Source organism: Sebastes fasciatus, chromosome 9, assembly GCF_043250625.1.
Source record: "Sebastes fasciatus isolate fSebFas1 chromosome 9, fSebFas1.pri, whole genome shotgun sequence".
NCBI classification, from domain to species: Eukaryota; Metazoa; Chordata; class Actinopteri; order Perciformes; family Sebastidae; genus Sebastes; species Sebastes fasciatus.
This window is the reverse complement of record NC_133803.1, coordinates 29620809-29642545: the sequence shown is the minus strand read 5'-3', so window position 1 is coordinate 29642545 and position 21737 is coordinate 29620809. Positions and strand designations below refer to the sequence as shown.

At 42.1% G+C, this 21737-nt stretch overlaps 1 long non-coding RNA gene across 1 annotated transcript in view; it reads left to right on the top strand.

The window, feature by feature from the left end:
* Positions 1-8881: 8881 nt before the first annotated feature.
* Positions 8882-21737, top strand: part of LOC141773527 (uncharacterized) — a 30899-nt gene continuing 18043 nt past the window's right edge. The window contains exons 1-2 of the long non-coding RNA XR_012595150.1: positions 8882-8952; positions 15621-15691. This is a non-coding gene — a long non-coding RNA (uncharacterized LOC141773527). The remainder of the gene's footprint in view (positions 8953-15620; positions 15692-21737) is intronic.

Here is a 21737-nt window from a genome sequence, read left to right as displayed (position 1 = left end):
TGGTCTGGAGGAGGTGCAGCAGTTATTTCTGCACAAACGTCCACTGTACATTCACTAGATATTCTTAAGTTTAGTTTTAGTTAAAGGTACTATACTGTATGTAACAATTTACATGTATTGATCGTTTTGTATTGCCATTGTGTGAACAGATTGTAATGTAACTTAACAACTGAGACCTTCTCTGATTTTCTCAGTTGCCTAAACCAGCCTGTGGACTGATTTCTATATAAAGTCCTCGGGACGGTTTTGCTTCGTAACGTTAGATGATGAAGTAATTTGCAAATGGCAAGCTAGTTAGTATCATGGAGATTGGACATCACAGATAGTAACGGTGATATATGATCGTAACATAATGTCACGTCACTGTTTTGGCTGATAACCATGATGATCGCTCGCGCCTATGGAGTGCAAGCATGAGCAACAGGAAGCTGAATGCAGTTCACTTAATGGCCACAGGTGTCATTAATAACAAGGACTTTCTAAAAGTTACATAGAGTACCTTTTAAGAGTTTAATTTAGATTAAATAAAATGTGTCTTATGTTGTCACTTTCCGGCAACAATGCTCTGAAAACAATTTTTTTTTTTCATTTCAAAGTTTCAACAAAGCGGGGGCAGCAAAGCCTCCAAACTCTGCTTTATCTGGGAACCTCATGTAATACAGACATTAAATGAGAGCTTGTATTACTCTTGGCTGGTTGCAGGCAATACAGTAAATATTATGGCAGACGGCCGGGTACTACCAAGTAGGTCTACCCATATGTTTGTCCGGTAATTGTGCAGTATTCATTGGGCCTGAAGCTTGATTGTTTGCGGAGGCCTTGTTGTGATGGTTATTGTTTGTGTGGATTACATGCACGTTGTCAAATAAATCAATCGTGCTTTTCACCAATGTTTATTATGTGAGTCAAACAAATTTGTAGGCACAATTGGTATTACATGGTGTTTGGCACAAATGCCACAAAGGTCTGTTTACCAGGGTGGTGCAGCTGTGGCTGTGTCTGCAACTGGTTTCCCTTTATGAACATCAGACTGTGAGGATCAGCCTTTGCTGTGTTTTTGCCAACAGTTGGTATTGTCCTGATATCAAGTAGACATATCATGCTCATTTTCAGGTTTTCGATCTATTCCTAATCCTAAGTAGTTTTATTTTGAAAAGCCTGGAGCGGAAATTGACACGTGCGTCACGTGTTGTTGAAAGTCGTGCTGAGCATCACGAAAAACAGTGAAATTCATGTCTATGTACACGAATCAAACAGATTACATTTCGTGACTATTTCATGAACTGCCGTGAGACTGTGTTGTACAGACAATATGAGAAAAATAATGTGTTTTTGGAACATTAAAGCATGTAAACATGTTCTAGTAGAAACCCTAAATAGTAATAACAGGCTTCCAAAGTAGCTTCCACAATTTCTGATGTCACAAATCATTCTTGTACGCTCATGTCTTAAACTCTGATATAAGCTGAGCCCAGAGAAACAGTGAAAGCAGCCTTGTAGTCTCAAACTCTGCACATACATCATTCTGCACAGTGAAGGTCAAACAACAACACGTTTTTGAGTGGAGGACTTTAAACCTCAGTCACCAGATAAGCTCTCGGTGGTAACAGTCTTGACTGCAGCTCACTGAAATACATTAAGGCAAGAATACGTTCATAACCAATCTAACGTGATAACTTTAGAGCCTTAAGGTCAAAGGTCAAAGAAACTATTAATACGGTGCACTTAGGGTAAGTAGGTCAGCGAGGCTTTTTTGAGCCAAGGTGGCCGATTGGTCAGCGGCTTATCTTTTGTTTTTAGTGTGTTTAGGGAGTGAACGTCAGTGTCAAAATCTTAGCCTCGAATAAATGTACGCTTCTAATTAAAACACATTTGTCAAATGTGACTTCCACTTCTGAGTCATTTGATGACGGTGTCTGTCTCCAGACTATTTTTCTGATGTTTTATGGCCCCGATCAGACGGAGACGCTTTGCTACAGGCTGCTTAAAAAGACACTTCAATAAGGCCTTGGCAAAGCGTGTCGGGCAAAACAGCATGGTGCGCCTGTGGAGCGGGGCTGCCTGCACAACCGGGCGATCAGATGTGTTTAACAAGAACAAAAATGGATTCAAGTGGACTTCAAGCTGTTGCTGTTGATGTGCTATTGGATGAAGAGGGAAAAAAAGCCCATAAAACTGAGGTTTTGTCTTTTCTGTGAGTTGTGTCGTAGCTGCCGTCCAGCTGCCACCTATTAGCCGGCTGTCAATGATCAAATTTGAATCAATATTCTGTTACTGTAATGCCTATTTCCCTCCTCAAATGTTTTCAGAATCATCTTGTAGTGTACTGTTTAACTGTAAAATTATAAAGTTTGTGACCCGGCAGCCAGGTTGAGATCTGTTGAGGAAATACCAAGCACCGCCCACCAGCCAGAGCACAGCCAACTTTGGGTTCAGTGTTTCGCTCAAGGACACTTTGACATGCAGACAGGAGGAACCGAGGATCGAACCACCGATTTGCCTATTTTGGTCTTCAGTCAGAAAGCTTAGTCAGTCTGTTTGGGACTCAGCTAAACGTCTTTCCTTTAAACTATATTTGGCATTTTGCTGCATGAACGCTTAAAAAAAACGTGGCTTTTTGAACGCACACGTCTGAGTCAAATGAATAATTGCTTCAGTGGTAACAGGTTAGTGACATGTGAGTTGATGATTCCAGATAAGTCCCTGTGTTGTTGAAACTAGTCCATGTTTCCACCATCATCATCCTCTTATCTGTGAAAGCTGAGGAAAGGAGGTACATGATTAATGTTGCTGTTATATATTTAACTATGTCATGCATGCACACACACACACAGTCAGACAGACAGACAGTATTCAGAGTTTCCACTGAATACACTTGTATGACTCCTGTGATCAAGAATGAAATATTTGGTTTTAAAAAATAGAAACTTATTTCTGAAAGAAGATTGGTGGAGGCTTAAAGCTTTATACGACCCTTGTACGTGTGTCCTGTTAGGCATTTTATTCAAACTGTTTATTGCTCTTACCGTGTGAAACACACACATGTATTTCACCAGAGAGGTCAGAGGTCACGGTGGTCAGGAGGAGCAAGGAAGGATTTGAAATTCAATCGTTCTGCATTCATGCAGATTTGCTGAGTGTGCTGTTTTTAGTCCTGGTTTTATCTTCTTCTCATTATGTGATTTAACATTAATTTACCATCTCTGCATTGGGAATTTTTGGATGTTAACGACGAATTAATTAAGAACAAACATTCTAATTGGAAAAAGAGCTGAAGACTCGGATTCTTCAACACATTTCTGACCTTCTGCAGAGCAATTTCCAGAATAAAGCACTAGATGGTGCTTGTATACCTCCGTGGTATTGTGTGTGTGTGTCTGTGTGTGTGTGTGTGTGTGTGTGACTGTGTGTGTGTGTGTGTGTCTGTGTGTGTGGGGGAGAAAGAAAGAGAGAGAAAGTGAGATACAGTAAGTAAAGTCAGTGTAGACTGGCTGCAGAGAGATTTGTGTAGAAAACGTTTTGCAGAGGTGCTGTGCTGCTGGAATAGTATTTTGTAATAGACACACACACACACACACACACACACACACACACACACACACACACACACACACACACACACACACACACACACACACACACACACACACACACATGCACACAAGCTGCAGTGAATTACTATACTTGATTATACTTGATTCTGCTTTGATTGTTTTCATTTGGAAGCAGTTTATCAATGGAGAGAATTGGGGGAAGCCAATCAAGTGCGTTTCTTTGATTGAACGCCAGAAACTGTTAAGAGCAGACGACCTGCAGTCAGAGCCTCCGCTTCCCTGGTTAAAACGTATTTCTTGTTTCATCAAAACATGAACAGATATTTAGCCACTGCTAACAATAAATGCATGGGAGATGAGGGAAACTACAACGTGTGTCATCTTTCGGGCAAACTCGTTCTCATTTAGTGAAACAAAAGCATCATTTTTGTAGCGTAGAATTTCAGGAAATTCAGCTGCCTCAGATCCTCCAAGTTGATATAAATGTGCATTTTACACATGTGATAATATTGCTTCTTAAATAATTTTATATATATAGTTATGGTTACAGACTCTCTCTCCACCTCCCTACACTTGTATTTTGATTGTGATTAATTTGCCAAAAAAGAGACAAAACGCACAATAAACAATGTTAAAGATTAATTTGACTGATAGAATTATTATTATTATTTTCCACATTTTCTATAGATATTGCGATATTGTAAATCTTTTTGGCCACAATAACAGTATAGTGAAAATCTAATATTGTGACAGCCCTAATGTTTCCCATCCAGTCAATATAATATTATATAAAAATGTACAGTTTTAATGATCCATAGCAGTTTAAATGCTATTGCATCATCAGTTTTGCCACCTTGACCAGAGTTGAATTCTGGAGCAAATGCATATTAAAATTTTGAAATACTTTTTTTCAATCAATTGATTGTTCAATCTATAAAATCCAAAGTAACATCTGTTTCAAAAGTATTGAATTTATTGGGATATAAAACACAGAAAATTCCTCATAGGACCAGAATATTTGCATTTTTGCTTGATGAATGACTTATTTATTGATTTACTGATTTATTACACTATTTTTTGTCAATTTTGTCAACATCTCTGTCTGTCTTTTGACCGATCAATTATTGACAAATATTTTTAGTCATCTTTAAAATATTGAACTTATTCATCCATTTCTTTCCTCATAGATGAACATGTCTGTCGTGAGGCCGTACACAACAGACAGCACATGTAGGCCTAAAGGCCATTGTCATGTTAGTGGCGTGGCCGTTGTCGATGTTAAACAGGTTAACTGGAACCGGCAGTATGGATGTAACAGCGATTTAATCAACAGTTAGCCACGTTTCATGCCTCCCTTTTTAATGCATTCAGCTAATCTTGGGGGTATCCCCATTGCTCTGTCAAGCGAGCTGTGTCATATCACGCTGCCACGCAAATCCACGCCCGGGGGGGGGCGCCGTCTCCTGCCCGTCTAAAAGTCACCGTAACACCCTCTGTCACACTGAATGTTAGCATTTCTCAGAAGTGATAGTTAGACCACAGAATAAAGGGCATGGATGTGTCAGCTTCTATTTGAATATGAAGCATCAGCCCTCCCGCTGCCTTGTGTTTTTTTACCCGCTCTGTGATTCCTCCTCCTGCGGGCCTTTCCAAGCCGTGTCACGACAGAAAAAAAAATAGAAATTGCCAAAGGCTGCACAGGGAGGCGAGAGGATGAACAGTTTAGCCCGGATTCTCCGAGCTAGCCTGATTCTTTCCCAGAAGCCTGTCTCTTCACCTAACTACCTACCGCCTTCTTCTATTTATCGGTTACGCCTGGGTTGTTTAGAAGCAATTAAGGAGCTAATTGTGGAGATTTCTGAGGACCGGGTATTATAGTAAAAAGTAAAGAGCTAATGGCTAATTGCCCAAGCAGCTGCTAGTGTTTATGAAGGAGGAGCGAACATGCCAGGGGATCTACCAGGCGTAGACAGCAATGAGGACAAGGAGGTTTGTGTGTGTGTGTGTGTGTGTGAGGGGGGGGCTCATCATTGCTGTGGATCCCAGGGACGGTTCACACTGGGCAGATGCCAGGTGAGTGAGACAAGCTGGAGAATACGAAGCTCAACTCTGAATAGTGTGTGCATAAATAATGATCACCTCTGATGGCCTCTGGTGCTGCATCTCCGAGGAGTCCGTGTTGTCTTCCATGTTTGTATGTGAAGGGTATATCCCAATGTTTATACCACCAACCCCCTCCTCCGCAAACTCCCTCCACCTCCACCCATTCTGCCAGACCCCCCTTTGGGCTAGCGGTGCCTCGTGGATGACAGTTAGCATGTGGCAGAGCTCTCTGAAGTGGAAGGGATCCAGGATGCTGGCTTTTTCTGTGCCAGCTTCGCCAAGCTGGGATTTCACCCATTTCACAGTGTCTGCCAATGGCTGGGACTGTGAATGAAAGCATTTGAAACAATGCCTGCTTCTGCGGAGTCAGATCAGTGGGCTTCAGCGGTGGTTAGATGCAGCCTAAGGTGGTTTTGGCGTCCGTCTGAGAGAATCCCAGCAGCCCTTTCTCGGTCACACGGGGCGAAAAGGGAAGTGCTAAAGGGCGTCCGACTGCACTTTCAAGCAGCGATGGACGGTTGAGATGAAGAGGAGAAAGAGGAGAAGAGGACATCAAAGCAGGACAGTTGTGAGCTCATTTTTGAGTTGGCTTTCTGTTTCATTATTTTACTGGCCAACTTAACTGGTGTGATTTCAGGATTCTGAACAAGTCAAACATTTACTGAACACCAGTTCTCAGTTCTTTTGAATGTACAGGGAGCAGGAAAACAGTTTTTGCAAGATTGTAGGGTGTCAAAATTATGACATAAGAGCTTGATTTGTCACAATAGAATTATGTTGACCTCAAATATCCCAAACACTGGCTCTAGCGAGAGCCTTTTACGTTTTTACGTAGCTGAAGGCCACTGTAGTTCTCCGACACGGTTGTGAAACTGCGGTAACGTGAGCCGCAGAGTGTAAAACCGTGGTACCGCCAGCCGCCGTCTGACTTCCATTGCTCCTAAAGTAGTGTTATTATGGTATGGATGGCCTCCGAGTGAGGTGAACGGCGTTACCACAGTTTTGCACTCGGTGGCTCATGTAACCGCAGTCTTGGAGGGGTGCTCAGTTGGTTGCCATCTGCAAACACACCGCTATCGCACACTAACTAAATTCTGTACACTAACAATGTAACATACAGATGACCTTCTTTCGCCGATCGCTGAATAAAAACTTCCAGATCGTGCATAAAATGTATATGTGTGTCATTTTCAGTTCCTTCTCTTTCATTCCTGACCAAGCAAGAAACCTCCACGCCATTTGTTCCTGTGAGATTTCAGTAAGTTTGCGAGGTGCGCCCACAGCACCCGGAGAGGAAGCTCCAGTCCTGACTGCAGCTTGAGAGGTTGAGATGACTAGAGCAGTGAAAATGTACATTTTGACTTAATTTATGCTTCTTACAGTACAGTAGTCTGTATGAAATGATTATTATGTTATCACACATTGTTAAATATATTACCCTTTGTTGAATAAATGCTATGAAAGGGGCATTTTTAACATCAATGGCGTGCACCGACTGCTTGGTGCTGCAGCAGCAACTCTGTCAACACAGACACTGTTTGCATGTAGACCTGTGCACAATTTTGATGCTACAGCAGTGTTATTTAATAAAAGGTCAATAAAGTTAACGTTTATTACATCAATTGAATATTTTGGCATTTAAAATTTTTGATCTTCCTTACACAGGCAGAGGCGTTCATTTTCACCACTTTTCTCAAAAACTATTGGTCCAAAAGACGTAGTGTAGACTAATGGACAGTTCTCTGGAGAATGAGCACACAAACATGCTTGTCAGGTTCTTAACAACAGAGGAGTGCTGCCTGGTGGCGGCGCTGAAGGGAGAAAAGTGTGCGGAACACCGTTAGTAAGATGCTGCCAAATCCTACACACCGTCCCTTTAATAATTGCTGCTCTACCCACCAGGTATGCATCAACAGATATCCAATGAGAAACCAACACCATCCAAACTATTTGATTGAAGGATTATCTGAGCGCCTTGCAGAAGGCAATAATTATCTTAGCAACAAGGATGGGGAAATCTCCGAGTTAAGCAATACCTTTATTTTAACATTTCCATCCTTTTTATTAGGTTAACCTCCAAAACTTAATATCTGTAATGAAATAACATAATTTTAGTATATCCAATTAACCTCTGTCTCGACCCCCTTAGGGCTTCCTTCACTTAACATAGATTCAACTAAGGTTGTCTTCACTGCAGCTCTGCTTTAGGTGCTACAGATTAGGTGCGAGACCTTTCTGTCATGATCTCCATACAGTCGCTGTTTATGGGCATTCATACCGTGTTGTGGTAAACCCCGTGCTGCTCATGTAACATGTAAAGGAGACGCCATTTTGCAGAATTAAGACGCAGCAGCAGCAGTCGTGGAGGACGGCTAAAGCAGGGGAGCGCAGAGGGGCGGTGTGTCTGCGTTCAGCACACTGTATAGCAGCAGCCTACTTTGACTGCTCATTTATTCTGTTTATAATAGCAGAGCCGATGATAAATGTCCCGCAGAGTGCACATGTGCTAAAATATTCATCAATTGGAGGCCCCCTAATTTGCGGAGGAGGAAAACCAATAAATTCAGATGTGAGCGGCAGTCATGTTATATTTATATGAATATGCAAGACCATGGGTGGGACATTAAGATTAATCTGGCATGTATGCGCTTTTAACCAATCCTAATGTTCCCGTGTTAGACGGAGATGTGAGAGGAAGGTGATAAGGTGCCAAACAAAGTGAAGCTCGATTGGAAATTCAACCACAATTTCCTTAATGATGTTTTCTGAGTTTTCATGGTTAATGTCAAGCTACAAAAAAAAAACGTAATATGCACGATCCACTCTGATTAAAGGGAAAGTGCGGGGACTGCACTTTCCCTTCATTTTCAAACATATATAATAACATCAAAACTGCCCCTCAGCGTTTTGGTTGTGGTGAAATTTGATTTGTCATTATCATGGCATCAGACTTGTTTCCTCCCAAAACCACAGGGTTTAAAAATCCGACGTGATTAATCAGTTTTCTTCAGAGCAGCTTTTTTTTTTTTTGCTTACAGGTTTTTCTAATTTTCCTCCATTTCTCCCGCTCTATTTTCTGCCCTTATCTCTTTCTTTCCCTCTCTCTTCTTTGTCTTGCTCCCACTCTTTTCTTCTCTTTCTGTTTTTCTCCCTGTGTGTTTTTCTCACCCTTTCTGCTCAGGTGTGCGAGGCCTGGAGGAGGAGGAGGAGGAGGAGGAGGAGGAGGAGGAAGAAGAGGAGGAGGAGGAGGGGGTTTTCTCCAGTCGTATACCCTGCAGAGCCACTCTCTCCTGGGGTAAGGATGACAGGAAGTCAGCCAGATGGCACAGAGCAGGTCTGCAGCATGTGACCTCCTCTCTGGAGAGGCAGGAAGCAAGGAGGAGGAGGAGGAGGGAGGAGCGAAGAGGAGGAGGAGTAGAAGGAGGAGGGGGAGTTGGATTAAGAAAAGGAGGTGAAGAGATGGAAGAAAGATGAGAGGAGTGGAGCCGACTGAGCCTCTGATATATCGGTGTTGTTCCACCAGTAAGATCAGGAGCTTTAAGATTGTAATTTATGGTAATATATATTATTCTAAAGCAGAAGTCAATAACATTTTCACACAAATAAATTTGCACTGTTCTGCTTTACGTGTCTGAATGATATAGCACAGTGATTCAGCATGTAGCCAGTTCATGAAAGCGTGTTTGGTAGCAGGGAGTGATTCAATAGAAAAGACTGTTGAAAAGTTGTAAGATAAAGCTAGTGAAACTCTACATTTTTCTTATTTTCTTAAAATCCCGTCCTGATGCCGTAAATGCTTGATAGTGCACCAAATATGTGTTAATCCACGACTGAAAATAGTCCACAACAAATGCACTATACTCTTGTTTCAGGAACATTTGCAGCAGGCAGCTCTTTAAGAAAACGATTTAGCCTTTTCTAAAAACAAAACATTACATTTGTGACCTGTTTTTAAAGACTTACATCTTCCGTCAGAACCAATGGACTCAGCACCACAGACAGTAATCAGAGAAGGTCTTGCATGTTGTTGGTATTGGGCTTTTGGGTATGATTTAAATTTTGTTTCATATTTATTTCCATTATTATCTACCCATAGATCTTCCTTGTTGTCAGTGTTTTGCTTCATTTTGTGAATAGAACAAAAAAAAACAAGTTAAATCAAATCTTAAGTAAAGTGGTAAAAATGAAACACCAATGTATTGTTTATACTACTTTGTCATTTGCAAGGACCTTCATCATTTTCGGTGTTAATTGTAAAAAAACAAATGTTATTCATCCTTGTCCTTTAAAATGACACCCACACTGTTTGATTGGCATGTGATCTCTGGGAAGTGTAGTGCAGAAATGCAGAAACGGTGATTGTTAAAGCTTCAGTAGGGCAGTATATTTGTGGCGTCATTGGGCAAAAATTCCATAATAACCTCTCAGCATATTGTAATTCAAGTGTTCTGAGAGAAAACTAGACTTCTGCACCTCCTCATGGCTCTGTTTTCAGGAGACTTTGGCCAATCACAGGTCATTTCAGAGAGAGAGCGTTCCTATTGGCTGTGCTCCGGCTGGTGGGCGGTGCTTGGTATTTCCTCAACTGATCTCAACATGGCTGCCGGGTCACAAACTTTCTCATTTTACAGCTAAACAGTACACTACAGGATGTTTCATGCACTACAGTCAGGATATAGTGACCATTTTATAAAAATAACTTTTTTAAATCATATTTGCTCCATTTCTACCCCCTGCAGCTTTAAATATAAAGACAACATTTTTACAACATTGTTCTTTTTTATTGTGACTGTATATACAGTGGATGTTGGAGAAAACATCACATAACACAGATGGGTAGATGACGTCTCTCTGCTTCCACTGCAAGAGAGAGAAATTTAGGAAATACTGTAACTTAAAACATCAAAAGCTAATTTGCATCTCCTGCTACAAGTTCCCCAAATTCAATCCTGTACAGCGTCGGTACAGTAAAACTGGTGACCTGGAAAAAAAACACAACTTCATTTCATCCAGCTGGAAGTCACATCACAAGTTAACAGCTCCAATTTGGTATTGACATCCTCAGTGTAAAGGGGGGAAAATAAATTGACAAATTTCCCAACTTATTATTATTAACATTCCCATACACACACACACACACACACACACACACACACACACACACACTGATTTACTCATCACATTGCACAAACTTCCATTTCATGCACAACTCCCCGTCTGCCCCGCACCAACCCGCCTCCCCTCCCTCCGTTCCCCTCCTGCCCGGGTTGCCTTTGATCTAAATTTGGCTTCAGTAGAAGTCTTGTACACAGTCATTTTCATATGGAGGCTTTGAACACACTGATAGAGGGCCGTCGCTGCCGCGCTCACTTTTATCCTCCGAGCCCTTTTCCCTCGGAAACCCGGCGAGCATATGGCGAACACCCCTCACCGGAGTTATACAACAGGAGGGACCGCCCACTCTGAACATCTCCTATTCCCAGACTCCTTCCATCACTCCGGGTTTAGAGATGTTGAAAATTAGTTACACTGTTGTAGATGTGACAGCGATGCTTACGAGGCAAAGTTTATTTTAATAGGCTTTTAAATATCCGAGTGTCAGCGAACCTGAGAAATGAGCAATGTGAAGATAAATGCGTTGAATTGACATCTTGATCTCGCCCACCTGCTTTCTCCTTAAGCACGTAGGCGTCCATCCAAGTGAACCGCCAGATGACATATATATATTGCACTATTAAATATCTTTAATATTAGGCTGGAAAACTGGATTTGCCCCGTCAGATTTTTCATTTCTGCGAGTGTGTTCTGGGACATGAAGATCACCTTTCTCGCTCTGCTCTCTCACTTTGCATGAAACAGAAACCTGCCCATTGTTTGCTAACAGAGAGCTACAGTCTTTTGGTCTCCTCATGTCGAACTGAGGAGCCGTCATCTGCTGCCAAAATGTCCGTCAAAAGACAACGACCAAAGCAGATCCACTGTATCGGAGGCTTTTCGTCAAAGAGCTCCGACTGAATGAATACCTTTTGAAAACCGGCGTTCCCTTGATGCTCAGTCTGAGAGTTGTGTTTCACGACTCTCCACAAAGCAGTTAAAGAGGGCATATCATGCTCATTTTCAGGTTCATACTTGTATTTTAGGTTTCAACTACAACATGTTTACAGGCTTTAATCTTCAAAAAACACATTATTTTTCTCATACTGTCTGTCTGAATATACCTGTAGTCACGCTCTGTCTGAAACGCTCCGTTCTCCCCAACACATTCTCACTCCCAACTCGTCAAATACCGCCGTTTGGTCAGAGCCCCTCGGCATCGGAGACCGATGGATTACCCTCTTGTATTACTTTTGGACGGACCAGGGACGGTGTGTCAATATACGCTTGTTACATGCATAGTGTCCTTTCAAAATAAACTTCCTTTTTCCAAGGAAGTTAGGTTTAGGCAACACGACCACTTAGTTAGAGTTAGGAAACGGTCGTGGTTGACGTTAACTTCACGTATAATCACCTCAAAATAAGAGTCTTGTTTTTGTTACCTTTAGAATGAGCCTTTTATATATCTACATACGGAGCGGGTCCTCTCTTCACAGAGCCACAAACCACTGAGTTAACTTTTTCTGTTTGGGCTGGAGTCAATAGCGTTACTCGCTTCAGAGTTAACCCCCTCCTTCACTCCACTCAGCCGCTGGGAAACAAGACACGGGAAACCTCTGTTGATCTTGGGGAACATTTATTTCTGCACAAATTGCAACTTCCACTGAACATTCACTTGATATTCTAAAAGCTAAACTAACTCTGTCTTCTGCTCCACTAGCTCACTTGTTTGCTCACAAACATTCTCCGCCACTCTCTTTCTCTCTCGTGCTTCACCACTCACTTCCCACGTATACACACACTCTACACACTGGCTCTGCTATTCTCCAAATGACCTACGCAACTCTTACAACAGCTGGCTCTAGAGAGGGTCATTCACGTTTTTGCGTCAGCCACCGTAGTTCTCCTACACGCCTAGCACACTGGAGAGGTTTCAATCTGCAACCTCACCACTAGATGTTGCTAAATCCTACACTGTTCCTTTAATTGGGAGACAAACCTTTAATTAATATCAGGGAAAAGTCATATTCATTTAGAGATACTGAAATAAGTTAAAAAAAATAATTGTTTCATATTTCTCTCTCTTGGTAAGACTTATAAATGCTGTAGACACTTAATAGTATTTTTGGGCTGAAATAAACAATAAACTTTTAATTACAATCGAAACCTAATTAGAACTGTCTAGACAGTCGTTTTATTTACTCGGTTTCTTGGGATGAAGATTTTAATCTTTCCATTGTTGAATCCTTTCTGTGTGAGGGCCGTTACTCTCTATGTCTATGAACAAAAATACATGTGTACTCCGGAAGGGATACAGCATTTATCTCATTACCATTTTCTTAAATGTTTACAGCCATTGTCTTCCTTTGCAGTGCAAACACCACGCCGTATACACGTAAAAGCGCTGCCGGGGTTGTTTTCATGCTTTTATCTTAAATACATTCTTTCCAGATTGTTCAGCCCTAGAAACTGGTAATTACCATATATTATCACCTCCACAAGCTCCACCACTAGGGTTGCCATGTTTGAGGTAATTATATCACTCCCAAGTTGTCTGTATAATCACTTAACAGAAGAAGCAGCCCTGCATTCGCGGGAGCTTTTGACACAAACCGAGAAATGTTTAAAATGGTTCCTTTAGCCCGGGGGGGGGATACACAGATGACAATATTTTATATTCAATATGTGAGCATGTTGACTGGGCATTATTACACGGATCCTGGTCTGAGGAAGTTTAAGACGTAAACTAAGTATGAGAGAAATACACTTGACCACAACAAAAGAGTTGTTTGGAGGAGACGTGAGGATGTTTACCTTCAAATCCAGTTTCAATTTATGACTTTCCTGTTGTGGGAAAAGTGGAACTTTAATTTCCAGCTCATGACCAAACACACAAACATAAGAAACAAAAGAAATGATGGTGCCCAAGTCATCCAATATATATTTACTTTTATTGTTTCATGCTTTAAGATGGATAGATGGATGGATAGATAGATAGATAGATAGATAGATAGATAGATAGATAGATAGATAGATGTACTTTATTGTTCCAAAATTGGGAAATGATTGTGCTACAGCAGCAGGTTATCCAAGCAATGCACAGGAACAGGATGTCAACACTAAATAAATACATCCATAGAATACAAAATATAAAGAAGAATATTGGAATACACTATAAATATACCCGACTACTACAACTAGCATAACACATCTAAATTATAAACATAGAATAACCCATAAAGTGTGCAAGTTAATAAAGTTAAAAGTTAATAAAAAAATAATTGAGGTAGTAAATGTGCAAATGTAGATGTGCAAAGTTCAACATATGCAGAATATTACAGACTAAAACAGAATCTATTTGGTTGTTTTAGTATTTTTTACATCATGGTAAGACTTTAATATATTCACATTTGAGATATGATGTTCATGCAACCAGTATTTTCCATACCGAGCGCAGAGTTTTGGAATGAAACTCTTGTAACATCTATTCTTATAGCGTAACCTCTCCCTTACCCCGGGCCCATTTGAGGCTTTTTAGATTGTAAACAGCACCACCATGTTGAGACACATCAGTCTCTCTCCGTGCACCACAGACACCATTATCATTCCAGCGCTTATTTCAGCTGACTGTGATATTGTGCTGCGTTTCCGTGTTTGGTGTTGTCTGGTTCCATCGCGCCAGCTGTTGGGTTATTTATAACTGTGGTTGCTGATCTAAACGAGCTAGTAATTAGGCAGCAATGCTTTTGAGGAGACATCCGCTCCTTCCCATCCACCCATCCATCCATCCATCCATCCCTCCCTCCCTCCCTTCTTCTCTCCATCCCTCTGTTTCGCCCTCGTTCTGCCTGCTGTCCCCAAACACACCAGGAGATAAAGGGGAGACTTGACTTCACTGAATAATTGAAGGGGTTTTTACAAGTGAAACAGCTCGCTCTCTGACCCCATAAAGGCAACACAGAAGGCCCTATCAGAGCTTAACAGAGATACACACATGCACGTGCACGCAGATGCGCAGTAGGTGTCATCGGGTCAAAGGCAGAGTCTAAAAAAGCCAGACAGTTTTTAATTGGCTGCAGCCAGCGCGCTGCTGACACCCTGAACCTCTCCGAAGAGAACAACAAAACCGAGCTACTGTTGTGGATCCGACAGACACCAGAGGAGATGTTAGAAGGCAGGAACATGCCTGTAAGCCGGGTCCCCCCCCCCTATACTCTCCCCGGTGAGCACCCCTTTACCTCATGCTAATTTCCAACTTTCAAAGCTTGTAAACTTTATCTAATTATACACAAGTCGATAGACTCCCTCGCCCGGCTTTTTTGGCAGGTTGCGGTGTTAATTTATGAAAAACAAATCTGAAATATGCAGATGTCTTTTGTTTGAAGCAGCTGTTTGGTCCTGTTGCCAGGTTTCAATCAGGCGGTCTCTGGGGACGCCCGCGTGTGCAATCTGTGGCCAAGGCCCCCCGTTTGATGTCTGACAGGGACGGAGGGACAGGGCTTTAAAGTGCGGGTCTTCGCCCACAGCCAATCTGCAATTACTGTACAGGATCTGTGTCTGTGTGTGTGTGTGTATGAGTGCTTTTACTGCTGTTGTTTAGTGACAATGACATAATATGATATTCTCAGTTCTATATGAAAGTAATGATGAATAATAAGCTGTAACATTTTACAAAAAACTTTATTTCCTGAAATGTATCATGAAACAAACGATAGATGATTCTTTCCTCAAAAATGTCAACTACTAAGTGAAGAAATATGACTTTCAGGCCAAATTTGAGGCTCGTATTCTCTTTCAAATCATAGAAAACAAGTACATTTCTCATTTTGACCTTTTTTAATGAAACTGCTTTTCCTTGTCGTCTCACAGCTCTTCCTCGCCTGCATCCTCAGAGGATCCAATCAAAGCAGCGGATTAATTTCTCCTGCAAAACACAAGAAGTAAGTGAACTCTGTAACAAACTCTTACATGCACTTTGGTCTATTTTACAATTTGAATTAAAGGATGCGTCTCAATGTTGGAAGAAACACGAAGAAGAAGTTTTTTAACCGTCGGGATGCCAAGGCGCTTTCGCATCGACCGTGTTCTGACAAACGCTGTCAGCCGTATTCATTGCTAATTTATGATGCTCATTAAGTGACGCGGAACACACAAAAAAATCGGAGCAATTATCATTTATCTTGATATATTATTTACTAGGGATCATTTTCCTGCTTGGTTGGGGACCGGGGTGAGAGAGACGGAGGGGAGGAGGTGTGAGGGAGGGAGGACCACAGGGGTTTGGAGACAGCTGGCACCAGAGAGGCAGAGAGAGAGAAGGAGACATGGAAGTCAAGAAAGAGACAATGTGATGAGCTCCTTTGAAATGAGGAGGGTTTTTAGGACACGTATTTATTTAAGGCTGCACCAGGTGTGATTTTGTATAAAAATATATAAAGTGTAACTACAGCAGAAGAGAGAGCCCCGCGCTCCTTATTGAGGCCAGTTGTGAAAATTAATTTCTTGATTACTGGTAAGAAAAAACAAGATCAAAACACAAATGTGCCTCCTAAACATCAGTAAGTGAGCGCTCCATCCAGGGAAACCCGAACTCACCAGGAACAAGTCAAAGACACATTTATTCGTCACGTAACTTCCGTACTTAAGTTACGGCACTTCTGGAGTTATTTTGACCCAAACCACGATCTTTTCCTAAACCTATCTAAGTAGCTTTTGTCACATAGCTTCCGTACTTAAGTTACAGCACTTCCGGTCTTGTCATAAATACGTTTCATATCAGCCTCGTATCACGCTTGCAGAAACGCAATGCCACATGGCCAACGTTGTGAAACGACTGGTTAGACAACAAAGCTACTTGGTTAAGTTAGAAAAAAGATCATGGTTTGTGTTCAGATAATAATATAACAACGTAACGTTACAACCGTAACAATGCAACAGAAAATAGTTAGGTTTAGGAAAGAACAACATGGTTGGGTTTAAAACTGCTACGTTTGTACAGTGAAAATGACATAGAACGATGTGAACACGGGACACGAACGAACAGTTGATTGTAACGTGACATGGGACGCAAACAGCGGTCTCTTGGATGAAAGCCTTGTGTTTGTTGGACGCATCCACCTCCCACCCGCCCGCATGGTGTGCCTCTTTTCGCTCTTTAAACTACGTCACTTGCTCAGACTGAATGCGAAAATGTTGACATTCGATGTATCCCTGGTTTACAGAAACGTCCAAGGCCAACATTTTTTCCTGGCGACTGGGCTGAAATTCAAGGTAACACGGGATGAGTAATAGATATAAAAATTATAATTTTTCGGATGAAGTATTCTTTTAAGGTGCTCTGTCCTGTGTAGCTTTCCACAGACATAATTAGACAATGTCATGCCAGCAATATGAAACATGTTTAATATTTTAATATCAATAATTTATTACCACATTTATTTTGACATCAGTGTAATTACCAGAAACAGCCAGGACTGAAAGACTGGCAGCCTAACTGCCCTTTACGCTGCAGTCGATGTTAAACTGGGTTTGATCTGGGTTACTTTCCAACAGAATCAGGTAGAGCGCTCCCAGCGTAAACAAAGCTATGTACTGTACTGTCAGGGGTTTAGAGTCTCTTTCAAAGTATTCTGTATGATTAAAGTAAAACAAACAAATGCAACCGCAACTCCCACAAGTGGAGACATCCTCCTTTCAAGTGGGAAATGGTCTTCATTTTGAAAGACATAAACAATAAACCCTGGTGTGGTCTAGAGACATCCAGTTGTCTTCTGTTTGTTTTATATGTTCATACCTGTCTATGTTTTTAAAGTTGCTCTATGTAATAGCTTTAAGTTGCGATAAGAAACTATACTACAGGATCTATGTTGTACGCAGCGTGTATTTCTGTATTTTCCACATTGAACATGATGAGAATGGGACTCATCTTCGGAGGCTGATTACTGAAGAACTTTTCAGAAATTGTTGATGTCTAAAGTTTTCATGATAACACTCACGCCGGCAGATAATCTCCCCGATACGTCTCTGATGTCCTGACATGTTTTTTTTCTTCTGCTCCTCATTACACCAGAGCTGGCTGTTAGTCATAACAATGTCACTGCGATGGCACTGTAATTAACATGATGAATATTTTGCGTCCCTGCCTTGTTTTCTTTCTCGACACCCTTTGCATTTTTCACTCTCTCTTTTTATCTCCATCTCCACACCTTCTTCTCAGCCAGCGTCTCTGTTTCATCTCTCTATCCATCCATCCATCCCTTCCTCTGGAGGTCTGTTTATTTATGGCCTGCATCTCCTGTTCTCCTTTCTCACTTTTTTCTCCCCCTCTCCAGTTCTCTGTCTTCTCTTCTGCTTCACCCTTTCTTTCTCTCTCATCTCCAAGTTCCCCCCACCCCTCCTTCTGTGGCTCGGTGACAGATGCCTAATTGAATGATGAATGGCCCTTTATTATGCTCTAATTGAACTGCGGGCTCTGCGATTGGCCGACGCTTATGCTGCTGGGCTCGTCTGATTGGTTGGACGGCTTGTGTCGAGGGTTCAGGGGTGGGGTGCTGGTTGGATGAGTGCGAGTGGCGGCTGGCGGGAGTGGCAGCCCTACTCTCCATCTGTCTCCTCACACACACACACACACACACACACGCACACACACTGTTACTAGTGATGAGCAACCTACCCCCCCATCACCCCAGCCTTTCTTCACACCTCTCTCACAGGGGAATGATGTGGGTGTTAGAGTGCACATGCTCTTGTGAATCTTAATAAATTATGCAAATGACGACTGTTGAAGGGCCAGATATTAATTAGAAACATTTTTGGGGTATTTTAGTGTTTTCTCTCCGATCGCTGTCACTTCGCCCTTGTGGTCATTACTTCCGTCCAGCCTGATGTTGCTTGACTCCAAACACTTCCCCCCACTCTCCCCTGTTTCACCTCCTTCACCCAACCAATCTCACACACACACACACACACACACGCGTTTAATCTCACACACGAGCAAGGACACGTACATGCACTGAAACACATGCAACCCCTCGTCCGAACACGCATAGACACGCATTACGAACGCACAAACATACGGACACACACTGGTGGGTGTCTTGGACCGGCCCTGACCTGACAAGCGGGCGATGAAGATTAATGCATCCTCTCTGAGTGACAGGCTGGGGAATTGAAGGGCAGAGGGCCTCGTTAATCAAGAGCCTGACAGGTGCCATTCAGGGCCCTCTGAACAACCGCAGCTCCCACCACCCACACACACACACACACACACACACACACACACACACACACACACAAGACAGGAACATAAAGCCTCACTAAAGCAAACCTACACGCATTCCTCACTATCTCCACTCTCACTCTCTTTCCTCCTTTTCCTACCGCATCCACTTTTCCAGTTGAGCAGGCCGGCGTTAAGCACAAGCAGACTTAATCATGCACTGCCAGAATTAAAACTCATTCCTCAGAGCCGGGCTGCCGGCACGAAAATAAGAAAATCAATCGGGCGCTTGGCAGGGCTGCCCGTACTCACCGACTATACGGCTCTTTTCAGTTCTCATTTGTAGGGGCCTTGGAGCTGAATGGGGCCCGAGAAGGGGGCCAGGCTTTATGATCATTTATTGTAATTTACCAATAACGCCATGTCCCAGGATCATTACCGGCCAACCGTTAATGATTAATTCTCGGTAATTCTCCCTGAATTTCGTCTCGGATTCAGGTCCAGAGGAGCAGGAGAGGAGGATGTATCAGTGTTATCTTTGGTTAAGTGAGCTGACATAATAAAGATATTGTTTGAGCAGAGAATGAGAAGCGTTGCCATGCTCTTTCAGTGTGGCTAAGCTAATAGCTAAATGGTTTATAATTGATTTCACCTATTAAATCCAGTTTAATAGGAAAGGATGAGGCTAGAGAAGGAATTTTAAAGTGGCAGTATATTTTTGGCATCATTGGGCAAAAATTCCATAATATCCTTTCAGCATAATTCAAGTCATCTGAGAGAAAACTAGACTTCTGCACCTCCTCATGGCTCTGTTTTCAGGCTTTAAAAATCTAGCCCGTGATGGGAGACTTTGGACAATCACAGGTCATTTCAGAGAGAGAGCGTTTCTATTGGCTGTGCTCCGGCTGGTGGGCGGTGCTTGGTATTTCCTCAACTGATCTCAACACGGCTGCCGGGTCACAAACTTTCTCATTTTACAGCTAAACAGTGCACTACAAGATGATTCTGAAAACATCTGAGGAGAGAAATAGACATTACAGCAACAGAATATTGATTCATATTTGATCAGCGCTGCCTAGTTTCACTGTTTTGTCAGAGTTTGCGAGTGATTGACAGCTGCCGACGACAGCTGGACGGCAGACTCCAGATCGGCTCTGATTGGTTGTTTTCCTCCAGTCTGTGAAATCTTGCAGATGCCGTTAGGAGCACTGGAGGACACATTATTTTTTTTCAGTGTCTCATGCACTACTGTCAGGATATAGTGACCGTTTTATAAAAATAACTTTTTTTAATCATATTTGCTCTATTTCTACCCACTGCAGCTTCAAGCTGTGAAATAATTGAGACACATTGTGCAAAAGGGGTGCACTTCAATATTTTCATTGTTTATTTTGTAGGCTGCCTTCAATTTCTCATTGTAAGTGAACTGCCAGTGAGCAGCACAAGGATGGAGTAAACTAGGATAAATGTAAAATATCTCAAATTTATGTTTTTGTAATAACCGGGGAAAAGCCCAGTCGTGCTTCAGCCTTGATACGTGTTACGTTGTAATAATGAGGAGGCACATTTCATCATTTCTGCTCTCAGCAATAAAACCAAGACCTCCTATCTCTTTACCTGCCTCACAATGCTCCAGCGAGCCTGCGCTCATTTTTGCAGTCTGCTTTTATTAGCTAATGGAACTTAATATTTCATGAGCTATTAATGGAAACCCAGCTTGTAATTAGTACTGTGTCAGAGAAATACGGGCATGCATCTTCATTAGGCATCGGAGCAAGTCTTTTCATCTTCATTACAACCACTCCGCATCATTTTTCACTCTCTTATTACGCCTTTGTTTTTGTTACCCGTCTTGTCACCGCGTGCTCGTTATGCAGCCGGATGGCGGTCGACGGCGACGACAGGGGCAGGGAGAAAAAACACGGTCCTTCTTTTACAGATGTTGAGTAACGATCCAGGAAGGACGCTCTCGATTCGGCCCGCTAATCTTCACGACTGTTTCCAAGTTTAATGTGAATAAATATTGATAATGACGCCATTGAAACTATTTTTTTAATTCAGGGAGAGCAGCACTCCGCTCTTTACTCTGCTTCACATGCATTGACTAAACCTATCGTGTATTTCCAGGCTAAAACAAAAAACTCCAATAGAAGTGAGAGGGGTATTAAGCAAATTGTGTTGAGATCATTCAGCACATGAGCTCTCCGTCTCAACGATGCAGCCACACAGTTAATGACAGACAAGACCATTGACCTTTGGACGCTTTACTCACTGTAATAGTATTTGAAATGTCAAGCCCCTCATGTAATAAACTATGTATATGCCTGTAGATGGTGTTTTGACAGGACAGATTACTCCAGGGAATGTAAAAGAGACATTTTCTTTGAAGCTTTTTGATTGTTTTGACGTGTAAGCATGACGTCCCGTAATACCTGTGATGGCATTATCCGTAATTTCACGTTAAAAACGCTGTCCTAAATACTCACCTGTAAGCTCTGCATGCGCAACAAATTGCTTAAAAAAATCATCCATATTTTCTAGATTTATTCTTTCCAGCAGTCAGGTGTGATCGTGAGGAGTTTATCGCAGCTCGTATCTCGAAGAACACAAACGTCAATTTCCAGCCTCAAGGGCGCGCATCATCGTAAGGCAGCCATTGGTCTTTACCATGGCGATTCATGGGGCCGCCATTTCCAGTTGTATTATCTTAATTGTCCTGGCAAGTATGTTCAGCGGTTATATTATCAATTTATGGCCCCTCTTGCCAC